Raw genomic sequence first — 13,109 nt, 5'->3', positions numbered from 1 at the left:
AACCTTTGTACAATGAGTGTATGATTTTAGGAAGCCATCGTGACCAGTTGACTAGAGAGGTGGTGGAAGCACAAATGATAGCGAGGCTCTCGGAAAGTTGTATAAGTGCACCATCTGTGGCATTATCAGAAAAAGAAACAGCTTATCTCGAATGCGAATGTTGATGCGACCCTGTAGTAGCGTGAATTTTATGTGTTCTCATGATCTGTGTGTCTTGATTTCTATATCTGCCTTCCAGTGGGGTATATATACCGACTGGATAAGCAATAAAAAATCAGTTGTCAGTCAGCGCTGTGTTTGTCGTTATTGTGTTCTCTTGTCCCGTTTATCGCGCTGTAGATATGGAACATCGTCACCAACTCGCCCAACAACTGACCTTGTCGAACTTTGTTTCTGGCCTAGTGCGCATAGAAGGTTTCAGTAGTGATGGCCAAGAGGTTTGACAGGCTCCAGGTCTAGCATCACTAGAAAGTGGGATTTCTGCGTTTACTGTAGGTGGTGGCGGAGTTGGACAAGCCATAATAGCACTTGGCTTGTCATAGTAGAACCAAGAGAGTTCTACTTAAGTTGTGGACAACCCAGGGGGCTATGGAACAAAAAATGGTAGGGGTAACATTAAGAGATAAGAAGCGTGCAGAGTGGGTCAGAGAAATAACTCAGGTTACCGACATTCTAGTGGAAATTAAGAAGAAGAAATGGGCATGGGCAGGACATGTAGTGCGAAGAGAGGATAGCCGATGGTCGCTTAGGGTAACAAACTGGATTCCAAGGGAAGGAAAGCGTAGCAGGGGGCGGCAGAAAGTTAGGTGGGCGGATGAGGTTAAGAAGTTCGCAGGGGTCAAGTGGATGTAGCTAGCACAGAACCGGGTTAAGTGGAGAAATATGGGAGAGGCCTTCGCCCTGCAGTGGGTATAGTCAGGCTGCTGCTGCTGCTGCTGCTGCTGCTGATGATGATGATGATGATGATGATAGTAGCACTTGGAGCCTTCTCTTCAACGGCATGGTTGCCTTCTTTGTCGATTGTTTTCGGTGCGAGCGACGCCGTCGCACCTTTGCAGTAGCTTCCCTGTGCGCGGAATGATCTCGCACCATTTGCCTCAGTACTGCCCTCTCAGTCTTTAGCCGAGGGCAGTCTCGCGAGGATGAGTCATGGGGGCCATTGCAGTTGGCACACTTCGAGGCGTTCGCTCGGCAGACATCAGCGCTGTGTGCCTCTGAACATCTGGGGCACGCGATGGGGTTGCTGCAATCAGCGCTTACGTGGCCTATATTCATGCATTTCCTGCATTGTAATGGTTTAGGCATATATGGTCGAACTGAATGTCGAAAGTTCCCGACCTTGACATGCGCTGGAATGCAGTCACCCTTGAACATAAGTTTGATGCATGTTGACTTTCCAAGGCGCTGCACTTGGACTATGGTAATGCTATCAGTCATCGGCTTGATCAGCTGATGTAAGTCAGCGTCACTGATGCCAATGTCAACGTTGTAAATGACGCCAGCCGTGTTCCCGCTGGCTTGGAAACTAAGAGGACGAACGCTGATATTGCCGAGTTTGGTTACTGCGGCTAATTTGTCGAGTGCGCTTCGCTCAGCGACATCAATGGCAAGGATATTTTCGTAAGGATTTATCCTCACGCCTCTGATGGCCTCCGGTACGAGGCTCTCCAGATACATGGAGGTAGCTTGCCTCTTTAGATGCATGTTTTCCGTCTCATCATTGCGGTACAAATAAGGCCGTATGTGCCGGTACATTTCGTGCCGTGATGACCGTAGCTGTGCTCGATGAGGACGACTTGGCGGCTTGTTGGCGCAGTCGGCGTTTTGCTTTTTTAGTGACAACCGGTACGAACCCGTCGTCGTCGGTCGAGGAGCCGTCACTGAGCGCCGAGGACGCATCAATGTCCTGGCTACCTGAGTCACTTGGATGGTATACACTCTCTTCCTCTGGGCGACTGCTGCCGACCAACTGGTTGCTAAAAGAGGCCCAGTGGTCTCCTCGACCACTGCCGTAGCGAAAGGGAGCGGCACCTCCCTATATATTGCTCAAATTCCGAAAAAAAAAGTGCAGAGATATAAGTAGCGTTCCGACACAGAACAACTACTTCTTCCTTCCTGAATTGTCAGGGGCGTTTTTTTATCAAGGAAAGGGGTGACATGTGCATCAGCACCACATCACTCTCCCTACGAGACACTGATTATAGATTATTAAATAGACGATAGAATGTATCTACCCTTCTTAATCTGGCAAGTAATTTCCTATACGCATGCGCTCTCTTTCACTGATTGGTGTACAAATGTGGGATGAATCTGTTTCAATAAAATTAGTTGGAGTCAGCGCCCGTCTTCTGTTTTCTTGCAGTGTCCGTGTCTTTTTGTAGCGCTGAATATCTTTTTACGAAAAAAAAAAGTTCAGTATATCTCTTTCTTTTTGCTGGAAGTTCTGACAACACTGCATGCGAGTGCCTTCTCGGTCGTCGGCGCTGTACATTAGTAGACAGCCAGATCACTTGCTGCCATGATTGACTCGTAAGCAAGGCGCCGCCAGCATTTTGCTGCACAAAGTTGATTTGGACAAAACAAGTTTGTTGGGCAAGTTGGTGACGGTCTTCAGCGCTGTGTCGCGTCCATTCTATCTTCTCTCATACGAGCTGTAGTCATGTAGCAGTTGACAGAACGCCGACCGATCAAGCATATTGGATACTTGAATCGAGCGGCCCTACAGCGTACGACGTGTACGTGTTACTATGACTTCAGAAACTAGCACGACGTTAGCCCCTCGTGGCTGAATGCTCTTTCCTCGAGCTGTGCGACTCGCCCCTCAAAGCTACGGCAAAAGGAATAGCATCGCGGTTTTTATGCGGACGTGCCGTATGGCTTTCGCGGGAATGCAGGAACCCGAGAACCGTTTTTGAGTGGGGCACAGGCCTTAAGAGTTTGTCCTTATTTTGTTTAAGCACTGAATAAATTTCGTTCTTCTATACTTTTGTACTCCTATAAGGTGCATTTGATAACACACATAAAGCCTAAATTGAACTGGAAAAATTTTATAATGATGTTCCCACAAGGAGGGATCGATTACAAAAACACAAAAAAAGCACAAAAAACCTTGCGCATAATCTGCTTCAATTCGTGTATCAATATGCTCATGAAAGGAGGTCTAGGTCTCACTCGCACGGAGAGAGAGAGAGAGAGTTGACACGATTTTGTTTAATCTGTTTTTCTGCATAACACGGTTCAATGCATTGTCCTATAGGGGCAATACATTTTCGTACGGCTAATACAATCGTATTTTCACTTGGGTCCGGATAATACGATCGCAAATACATAATGAAAACTCGTGTTGCTTTGAATTTCCCTCCGAGAAGCAGCGAAAAACCTGTAGTGAGGTGCGGTAGTAGGACAGTAGTCTCAGTGACGGTAACGCTCGAGCCGAAATTTCAGTACTAATTGATTCTGTAATAAAGCATCCTTTCCGTTTTTATCGTTAATAGTTCGCTCCATTTTTTTTTTATTTCGTAGCCTGCCTCAGTTTCGTACACTGGCTGTCTGTAACGCTGGCAATGACAGCCTGCCAAATCGTTGCGTGCGATTACATCTCCACAAGTTTATCTTTGGACAAGATCTTGGGGAATCACGCTTTGTCGTGGGTGCGGAGCTATGCGACGAAACTGCGATTCGTTTCTACCAGTTTCAGAAAACTTATACGATGAAAAAATTTCAACACAAAAGGAAATTTTTGTAAAAGCGATATAAACAAAAACAGTAATTTAGATATCGGCCAGCCGCTGGAACGGAACCGTGGAGCCACGTACGGTCGCAGGTGGTTTCGTTTGCTGCATTTTCTTACTATTTAATTTTTAGATACTGCATGATGGTGATAATGACAAGCTCTTTACTTACTTCCAAAAACAGGGGAACCAGCCGAAAGACTGATTGCACTGCTTAGAGGAGGCCAGCAGGGATCCCTTGGGACTCTGCGGCCTCCAATGCGAGCAAAATGAGCTAGCGCTTTTGTGCGAGCTCGGTGGTACGCAGGAGGGACTCCTACGCATCCACTGTAGCTGAATTGTCCGCGTTGTGTTGAGTACATGTCCACATCATGTGAATGAATGTGGCCGGTTGTGAGCAATGTTTGTGCGGAGGTGCAATAAGATTTAGGAAATGTTTGCTACATAGCCATGGATTTGGAAAGGTTCCTGTTTGTATTTTGCGCCAATGGACGGCCTCGCGCCGGGATAGTTCCCGGTATGCAGTGGGGTATAGACACCGTTCGAGCCGATAATGTTGGAGGACGTCCGTGTACGTAACAAGGCGCGAATGGGTGCCTTGGGGAGTGTCAGAGGAAGCGGCAGGCTGAGGAGCCTCGGAGGGCGCTCCGCCCGGTAGTTGAGTTCTCGGGCTGGAGCATATATACGCCTGTGCGTTCCCGCTGAGCGCCTCTTGGGCTGAGGCCCATATGAGAAGACGGGTTGGGTTGTAGACGGTACGGGGAGAGATCGGAGGAGTGTGTGCCTGTCTGGATATACGACCTTCATCAAAGTTACGAATTGCTTGGTGAAGGGGTCGGTCAGAGATAACGCGATGGCAACCTCTTCCGCATTGGTATCAGTGTTGAGGACGCTGCAGGCATTATGCCAGTTTCGGTGCGGTGCCAATGCAACCTCAACCATAGCGGGGCGAAGGGGGTGGTGGGAGGCAAGGCATCTTTCTATATAACGTCGGGTCGACCGGTACAACGTTTCTGGAGTTGCCGGGCTCGGTCGGCTCTGCGCTCTGTATGATATTCTGGATGCATACGTTTGGGAAGGGGAGGTATACGAAGACTGAGTCTCTGCTCAGGCGTGAGGTTCATGTACGTATAAGTCGCCCTCAGAGGGGTGATTCTTACCTGGCGCAGCACTGCGCAGCCCGCATGTGTCAGCAAGAGGCGCTCATATTGGGAAGTTAGCGTCGCTTCAATCAGCTCGTCGACTGCGTTGGAGATCCCGAGGGTCATCTGTTTGGTGGTGGAAGTAGACATGGGTAGACCCAATGCTGTCTTACTGTATGCCTTGCGTAGTAATGCCTCCAGTCGCTCCCGATCTGTTCGCGTGAGGCGAAGGTAAGGGGCGGCGTAGGCAATTCGCGTATAAACGAAGGCTTGTACGAGGCGCAAAAGGTTGTATTCGCGCATGCTTTTATGCTTGTTGGCGACTCTCTTGAGCAGGCGGCTGATCTGGATTACAGATTGATCTATTCGCTGAAGAGTCGTTGCGTTTCCTCGATTATCTTGCAGATGAAGACCCAGGATGCGGATTCGGTCGGTACAGGGTATGGGGGTGCCCTCTACTTGCAGATTGAAGGATGCCAGAGGTGATCATGAGCGTCTACCCAGGGTCGCGACAATAATGTATTCAGACTTGGTGGCCGAGCAGGATAAGCCGACTGTGGCCAGGTAGGTAACAAGATCGATATGGCTGTCTGCAGAGTCTCCTCGATTTGGCCGTCCCTGCCATGTGTAGTCCACAGAGTGATGTCGTCGGCGTAGAGACTTTGGTGCAAGTGGGGAATGTCTGCCAAATGCTTGGGTAGGCCAAGCAGAGCAATATTGAACAGGAGTGGTGAAAGCACCGAGCCTTGAGCCTTGAGCCCCGGCTCCCAAGACAGATGATGGAAGGATCTCCTGGACCGGCGTCAAATTTCACCGTGCGGTTCGTGAGAAAGTCGTGTATATATGAATACGTCTATTGCCCCACCCCTAGGGTCTGGAGGTTCTGCAGAATGGCTTCGTGCCGTACATTGCCAAAAACCTTGGCGACATCTAGACCAACTATGACTTTGGTGTCGAAAGTGCTGTGTGTCAGCATCTGATGCTTGAGCAAGAGCATGATGTCTGGGGCCGCAAGGTGCAGTCGAAAACCAAACGTTGTGTCTGGGAATAGGTGATGTTTTTCTAGGTAACGAAGAAGACGAGTCTGAATTACATGCTCCATTAGTTTTTCCACGCAGGACGTGAGAGAAATGTGGCGGAGGATCGAGAGAGTAGGTGGTTTGCCCGGCTTGGGAATGATAACGAGGTTGGCTTATTTCCGCTCTTGCGGGATGACGCCCGCTCCCAGCATTTTTTCAGAAAGTCTGTGAGCGCATGAACCAAGGCGTCGTCGAGGTTCCGAAGCATACGGGTAGATATCCGGTCAGGCGTCATGCCTTCATGTTTGCAGAGGGAATCGATTGCCTTACCAAGAGATCCTAGCTGTGAAGCAAACTGAGTGCTGAGGGTGCGAAAGGAGTTCTCAATATGCTCCTCCAGCGGCTGGATACGGCCTTGAAAGAAGACGTCCTGTGCTTCGAGGCGCGCGATCTGTGCGTTTATGTCTTCCGTTTGTGTATCGCTCGCGGCAAGAGCCTTACGTTTGTGGCATGACTCCATGGTTGAGAGCGTCATTTTCATAGTTATGCGAATGCGCTATTACATACATATATATATATATATATATATATATATATATATATATATATATATATATATATATATATATAGTTCGGAGGCCTTTCGAGCTCGCAAAAGGGAGGCACATGAGGTTTTCCTTATTGCGGATAACGGAAGGGTGATTTATGACGGTGCTCCCCAATTTTCCAAATCGCACTTGTAGTTTGAAATCAATATATGATGATCTAAGAAAATTCACTGTATATAATAACTGCAAGGAAAAATATTGCCTGTGCTGCAAGTAACAGTTGGCAGCTGCATGCAACTGGTTTCCTTGGCCTACCTCTCAAATAGTTTATTCTTTAACGCTTGTGTAAATAGCTAAGAAACCGGAAAGCATGCGTGTGCGTGCTGTCGTGACGCTGGGACTAAGTCGACCCGGCCTTCACTTGGTAGCGTGCAGAGACTCGGGGTTGATGAAGGATTGAATCTCCGAAGTTGGTAAAATATATACAAGCAGGTTTAATGGCACTTTGAGAAATCTTATTTACATGATTATATACATGTAAAAGAAGGGTACATCAGCAAAATGGCAAGCGTTAAGAGTTCATAGCGAGAAGCGTCTGGATGAGCCGTTTACCCAGGGCTCAGAGCCTCATTTCGTGCTCTGCAACGTCCTTAAAACCCCCTATGTCCAGCCCCTCTCTGAAGATGCTGACCAACCAGTTCCAGGGCACGCCCCTCAGATATCGGCATCCAATCGAACACATCACTGCACTGATGATCTGATGTACCGACTGGTCCGGCATTGTTTCGTTGGGCGTGGTCACTTGTTGGCGGGTAGAGCTTGGGAACGGCGAGGAGGTACATTTCTATTCTTCAGCAAAGAATCGATAGGCTGGTTCCGGCAAGTGGATTTCCTTCTCAGAAACCCAAGTGCACGTGCGCGCCGCATACTGCTCCCAGCATTGTCCCTTTCCAGCAATTGCAAATCTTTCCTGCATTCCCGGGAAATCCTCTAATGGCCGTAATCACCTTGCTCCTTTCTTGTCCTGTACGTCAGCGGACGTGTCACTCTGTCGTCTCCTTTGGACAGTAGGCATTCCTCACTGACCATAGCGCTTCTCGACGGGAAGGGTGAACAACTGAACGAAAGCACTTCCGGCTATTTCCCACAGGGCGACATTTCTTTGTATTTTTCTAGACGTTGCCTTGACAGGGCCAATTTGGCATTTGCAGGGTCTCAACAAAGCAAAACAGGCTTACACAAAAGGATTCCTGGAAACAGGCTTACCTGGCGCCCTTGTACCAACAACACATATCCACAGCACTTATCCATGCCCACAGGCGAACAATAGAGCGCGCAAGTGCGGATGATGCACGGTCGTAACAGCCTCCTCCCCCGCCAGAAGAGTCACGGAGGGCAGCAGTCGCAGCTGCTGCATGAAGAGACGACTTAATGGCCTGCACATGAATGCTTGAAGCTCGCTGTTGCTTGTCGCGTTGTCTTGATTGCCGTAGGCCAAATTGCTTGAGCTGCCTCTGAAACTCAACCACATGTCTAAACAAGCACTCGGCTCCCGTCTGAAGAGACCAGGTTAAAATAAAACTGCCATCGTTGTTCGAGAAAAGCCCACACTCAAGACGCTCAGGACCCACGTATGCCCAGAAAACATAGTCACATAGTCACACATATACAAGCGCACGAAAAAAAAACACCTGATTATCAATTTGGATACATGGTGAGGAACACCTCGGACCGCTTAGAAACAGCGGCTAAGCGCGTCCGCATTCCCATTTAACTTCCCCTTTTTGTATCTTATTTCAAAATTGTACTGCTGTAAAATCAAGCTCCACCTCAGAAGGCGACTGTTCTTCGATGTCGCAGTTTGCAGCCAAGCCAGGGGACAATGGTCCGTCTCTACGGTAAATTTGGCCCCTCCAAGATAGCACTGCAATTTCTGAATGGCCCATACAATGCAAGCGCACTCTTTCTCTGACGCGCAATAAGCCCTCTCTCTAGAACTCAGTTTTCTGCTCAGGTAGAGCACGGGGTGCTCATTACCGTCGTCATCTCTCTGGCAGAGAACAGCACCTAGCCCTCGATCACTGGCATCACACTGGACCGTGAATTCTCGGTCATAGTCTGGAGCTCGCAATACCGGACGGCTAATCAGCACAGCCTTCAGGTTTACGAAGGAGGCTTCCTTTTGTTCGTCCCAGACTACATTTGTCGGTTCTGTCTTGCGGAGAGCGTCGCTCAGAGGGCTGGCCAAAGCTGAATAGTTAGGGATGTAGTGATTGTAGTATCCAGTCAGACCCAGGAATGCTCGAATTTCCGTCTTCGTGCTCGGCCGCGGGTAGTCTGCTACCGCAGAAATCTTAATCTCGCTGGGTTTCCTGAAACCTTGACCTACATTGTGACCCAAGTAGTCCACGGTCGCCCTTGCCAGGCAACATCTCTCGGCCTTTACGGTTAGTCCAGCTTGACGCAAAAGGCTCAGTACAGCTCTTAGATGTACCATGTGGTCCGCCCATGAGTCGGGAAAAACCGCAATGTCATCTCAATAAGGCCCCGCGAATGTTTCACACCCCTTTAAAACCCTATTCATGAGTCGGGAAAAACAAAATGCAGCATTTTTGAGCCCGAAACTCATCATTGTTGGCTGGTAGCTGCCCGTCGGAGAGACGAAAGCCGCGTATCTGCTGGCGCGTTCAGTGAGCGGTACTTGCCAATATCCTCGAGTAAGGTCCAGCGTAGTCACATATGCCGCTCTACTGACCTGTTCTACTCTCTCCTCAGTATTCGGAATAGGATACACTTGATCCCTGGTGAGAGAATTTAGCTTTCGGTAGTCTACCACAGGCCTAGGGTCGTTACCAGGAGCTTCTACTAAGATCATAGGCGAAGCATAATCGCTTTCCGAGGGTTTTATTACTCCCAATTCCAGCATGCGAGTTACTTCCCTATCCAGAATTTCTCTTTGCCTTGGAGAAAATCGGTAGCACCTTGATCGTACTGGCACGTATGAAGTCAGCTCAATATCGTGCTCAGTCAAATCAGTCCTGCCTGGCCTGTCCACGAAGCAGGCCTCAAACTCTGTTATTATCTCGCCCAGATCGGACAGCTGGGATTTCTTTAGTTCTCCTATCAGCTCCGTCCTTTTGAGAAGCTCCTGTATCTTAGGATCATTGGCTTGCTCCATAGCTAAGTCCTCTCGGGTTCCACTTAAAAGTCTCGTGAGATTACTACACACTGGCGGCAAGAGGTCATTCTCAAGAACGTCCTCATTCAGCGTCTCATCAAGCTCACTGTCAAGTTGACTTATTTGAGATGCCTCGCTCTCAAAGTTTTCTGACCTGCTATCTTCCGCTTCGACCACTGTTTTAACTGCCGTTTCCTTCGCTGTGGCTTTTTCTGGAATGAGCAGTGTAGCTAGTTCTCGCGCCTTTGAACGTGTTAAGGCTTGCACAACTCTGTCTCCGAAAAGGATGCCCCTCTTTCGCAGTAGCATGTCCGATTTGTTGGAAAACAAATACGGATAGCACTTAGGAAGCTTTCCTGAAACGGCAGCCTCGGTTGTTAACTCGCCGAAAGGGCCCTCGATGACCACGTTCGCGATTGGCAAGCACACACTGTTCCTCCACTACCTGGCGGATCCATGCCCGCTGTCCTGTATAGTCGGAACGCGACACATACGCCGGATGGACAACATCCATCGTTGCGGCCGAATCGCGCAGTACCTTGCAAGGCTTCCCGTTGACTACTAGGTCATGCAGGTAGGGTTCCAAAAGCTGCATATTTTCATCGCAGTCACTGACATACGAGAAAGCAATCTTTTCTTTCCGGCAGTTGACGGCAATGTGACCCTACTCATTACACCTAAAGCATGTGAGCGACTTCCTAGCCCCAAGCTTATTCTTTGTGTTCTGCGCGTTGGTCACTTCCCCACTTTTCTCACTGTCGTCCTTTCTAGTGAGTTTGCCTGAAGAAATCTTCCTTTCTTCGTTTCCAACTCTAGCAAAGTGCCTTTCCTGACGGTTATTCACACTCAACTTGGGATTGCGGGGCCTATCCACTGCTGGGTTGCTGAATTGTCGGCGCGAAGCATACTCCTCAATGAGTTCGGCAGCTTCAGTTGCCGACTTAATGTCGCCTCGGTCCTGTAACCAATTTCTTTCTTTTTCTGGGAGGCAGTTATAAAACTGCTCGAAAAGAATTCGCTCGACTACAGCGTCCCTATCGCTGTAGGAATCAGTGCTCTTTAGCCACTCACCCAAATTGACTCTTAAATTGTACAGGAATTCAGGGTAACTCTCGTCCCTGGACTTAGTAGCGTTCCGAAAACGTTGTCTGAACGCCTCGGCGCTAAGCCTATACTTTCTCAGAAGGCAAGCTTTGACCTTCTCGTAGTTGTCCGCGTCCTCCTTGCTTAGCCGCGCGACAACCTCCGCTGCCTCGCAGGGCAGAACCGTCAATAATCTCTGAGACCAAGTGTCTCGCTGGAAGGACAGTTTTTCGCAGGTTCGCTCAAAGTTAGCCAGATACAGACCGATATCCCCTGATATCACATATGGCTGCATGTACTTTGACATCTTGAAATCTGCCTCCTTGTTGAGAAGAGGTACCGCTAGCTGGGGACAATTGCCCGACCTCTTGCTCAACTCTAGTTCTAATTTCCGGAGCTCAATTTCTAGCTCCAGCCTTTTTGCTTCTCTTTCAATTTCACGCTTCTTTTCCTCTTTTTCCCTCTCAAGTTCACGCTCCTTTTCCTCGTTTTCCCTCTCAAGTTCACGCTCATGCCTCTTTTCCTCTTTTTCCCGCTCTTTCTGATGTCTGAGCTGCTCCTCCTTTTTTTGTCCGATGAGGTTCCATGCTTCACTGAGCTCCTCATCATCGGTTCCCAAATCAGTGATTGCCTTTATAATCAAGGGTTTTCGTGCCAAACCACTTGTGTCAATTCCCACTTCCTCACACAATTGCAACAGTTCCGGTTTCTGCAGCTTTTGTAGGTCCATGATCGCTCCGAGTGTCGGCTACTTCCAAAACAACTGTACAAACTACCAAACCTAAAGGCGTTTCCACACTCTTTATCAGTTCTAAAACCTAACCCTGTTCTAGAACCTGGTCCACATCAGAAGAAAAGCCAAACACTCACCCACACATGCGATCGATGTTCCGAGCTGCTCTCTTGTTGGCCGATTGTTGCTCCTGCTTGTTGCTTGAGATGCCACGTCCGATCACCAGATGTTGTGGCTTGCAGATTCTGATCCACCTCCAATCACCAGATGTTGTGGCTTGTAGATTCAGATCCCAACGCTGGTCACCAGTTGTCGTGACGCTGGGACTAAGTCGACCCGGCCTTCACTTGGTAGCGTGCAGAGACTCGGGGTTGATGAAGGATTGAATCTCCGAAGTTGGTAAAATATATACAAGCAGGTTTAATGGCACTTTGAGAAATCTTATTTACATGATTATATACATGAAAAAGAAGGGTACATCAGCAAAATGGCAAGCGTTAAGAGTTCATAGCGAGAAGCGTCTGGATGAGCCGTTTACCCAGGGCTCAGAGCCTCATTTCGTGCTCTGCAACGTCCTTAAAACCCCCTATGTCCAGCCCCTCTCTGAAGATGCTGACCAACCAGTTCCAGGGCACGCCCCTCAGATATCGGCATCCAATCGAACACATCACTGCACTGATGATATGATGTACCGACTGGTCCGGCATTGTTTCGTTGGGCGTGGTCACTTGTTGGCGGGTAGAGCTTGGGAACGGCGAGGAAGTACATTTCAATTCTTCAGCAAAGAATCGATAGGCTCGTTCCGGCAAGTGGATTTCCTTCTCAGAAACCCAAGTGCACGTGCGCGCCGCATACTGCTCCCAGCATTGTCCCTTTCCAGCAATTGCAAATCTTTCCTGCATTCCCGGGAAATCCTCTGATGGCCGTAATCACCTTGCTCCTTTCTTGTCCTGTACGTCAGCGGACGTGTCACTCTGTCGTCTCCTTTGGACAGTAGGCATTCCTCACTGACCATAGCGCTTCTCGACGGGAAGGGTGAACAATTGAACGAAAGCACTTCCGGCTATTTCCCACAGGGCGACATTTCTTTGTATTTTTCTAGACGTTGCCTTGACAGGGCCAATTTGGCATTTGCAGGGTCTCAACAAAGCAAAACAGGCTTACACAAAAGGATTCCTGGAAACAGGCTCACTTAGCGCCCTTGTACCAACCGCACATATCCACAGCACTTATCCATGCCCACAGGCGAACAATAGAGCGCGCAAGTGCGGATGATGCACGGTCGTAACACCCCCCATCAACAGCCGACCTGGGGTCCGGCAACAGCCGGGCATGTCCGAGCCCGGATCGGCGTCCAATAAGCAGGCTTGTCGACTGACTCTGGTGCGATGCCTGTTGAGCTGTTCAGGAGAACAGCGCCTCAGGCGCAGCAACCAGCTCCGCTCAGCTAGTCCGTCAGGCGGCACGAAAGCAGCAGGCGTGGTTGGACTGTTCCGGCTAATCCCTCTCCTGCAGCGGCCACTTCTTCAGGATCACAACGCAGCTGCGAACTCGGCCGCTTATACGCCTGAAAGCGGCCCGGAGCTGCTCCTCCACATCGCTGTCGACCCCTCTCCACGTGGCGCCATGCTGGATTCTCCGGGACCCTTTCTTTGCAGGCGTTTCCGCCCCGGGC

The 13,109-nt window shown here is 49.3% G+C and overlaps 1 pseudogene; it reads right to left on the bottom strand.

Moving 5' to 3' along the window:
• Positions 1 to 3,945: 3,945 nt before the first annotated feature.
• LOC146206155 (uncharacterized) lies at positions 3,946 to 6,080 on the bottom strand (annotated as a pseudogene).
• Positions 6,081 to 13,109: the final 7,029 nt, after the last annotated feature.

Source organism: Amblyomma maculatum, chromosome 1 (assembly GCF_055883805.1).
Source record: "Amblyomma maculatum isolate TAMU_Amacu chromosome 1, ASM5588380v1, whole genome shotgun sequence".
Taxonomy (NCBI): Eukaryota; Metazoa; Arthropoda; class Arachnida; order Ixodida; family Ixodidae; genus Amblyomma; species Amblyomma maculatum.
This window is presented reverse-complemented; position numbering and strand designations above follow the sequence as displayed.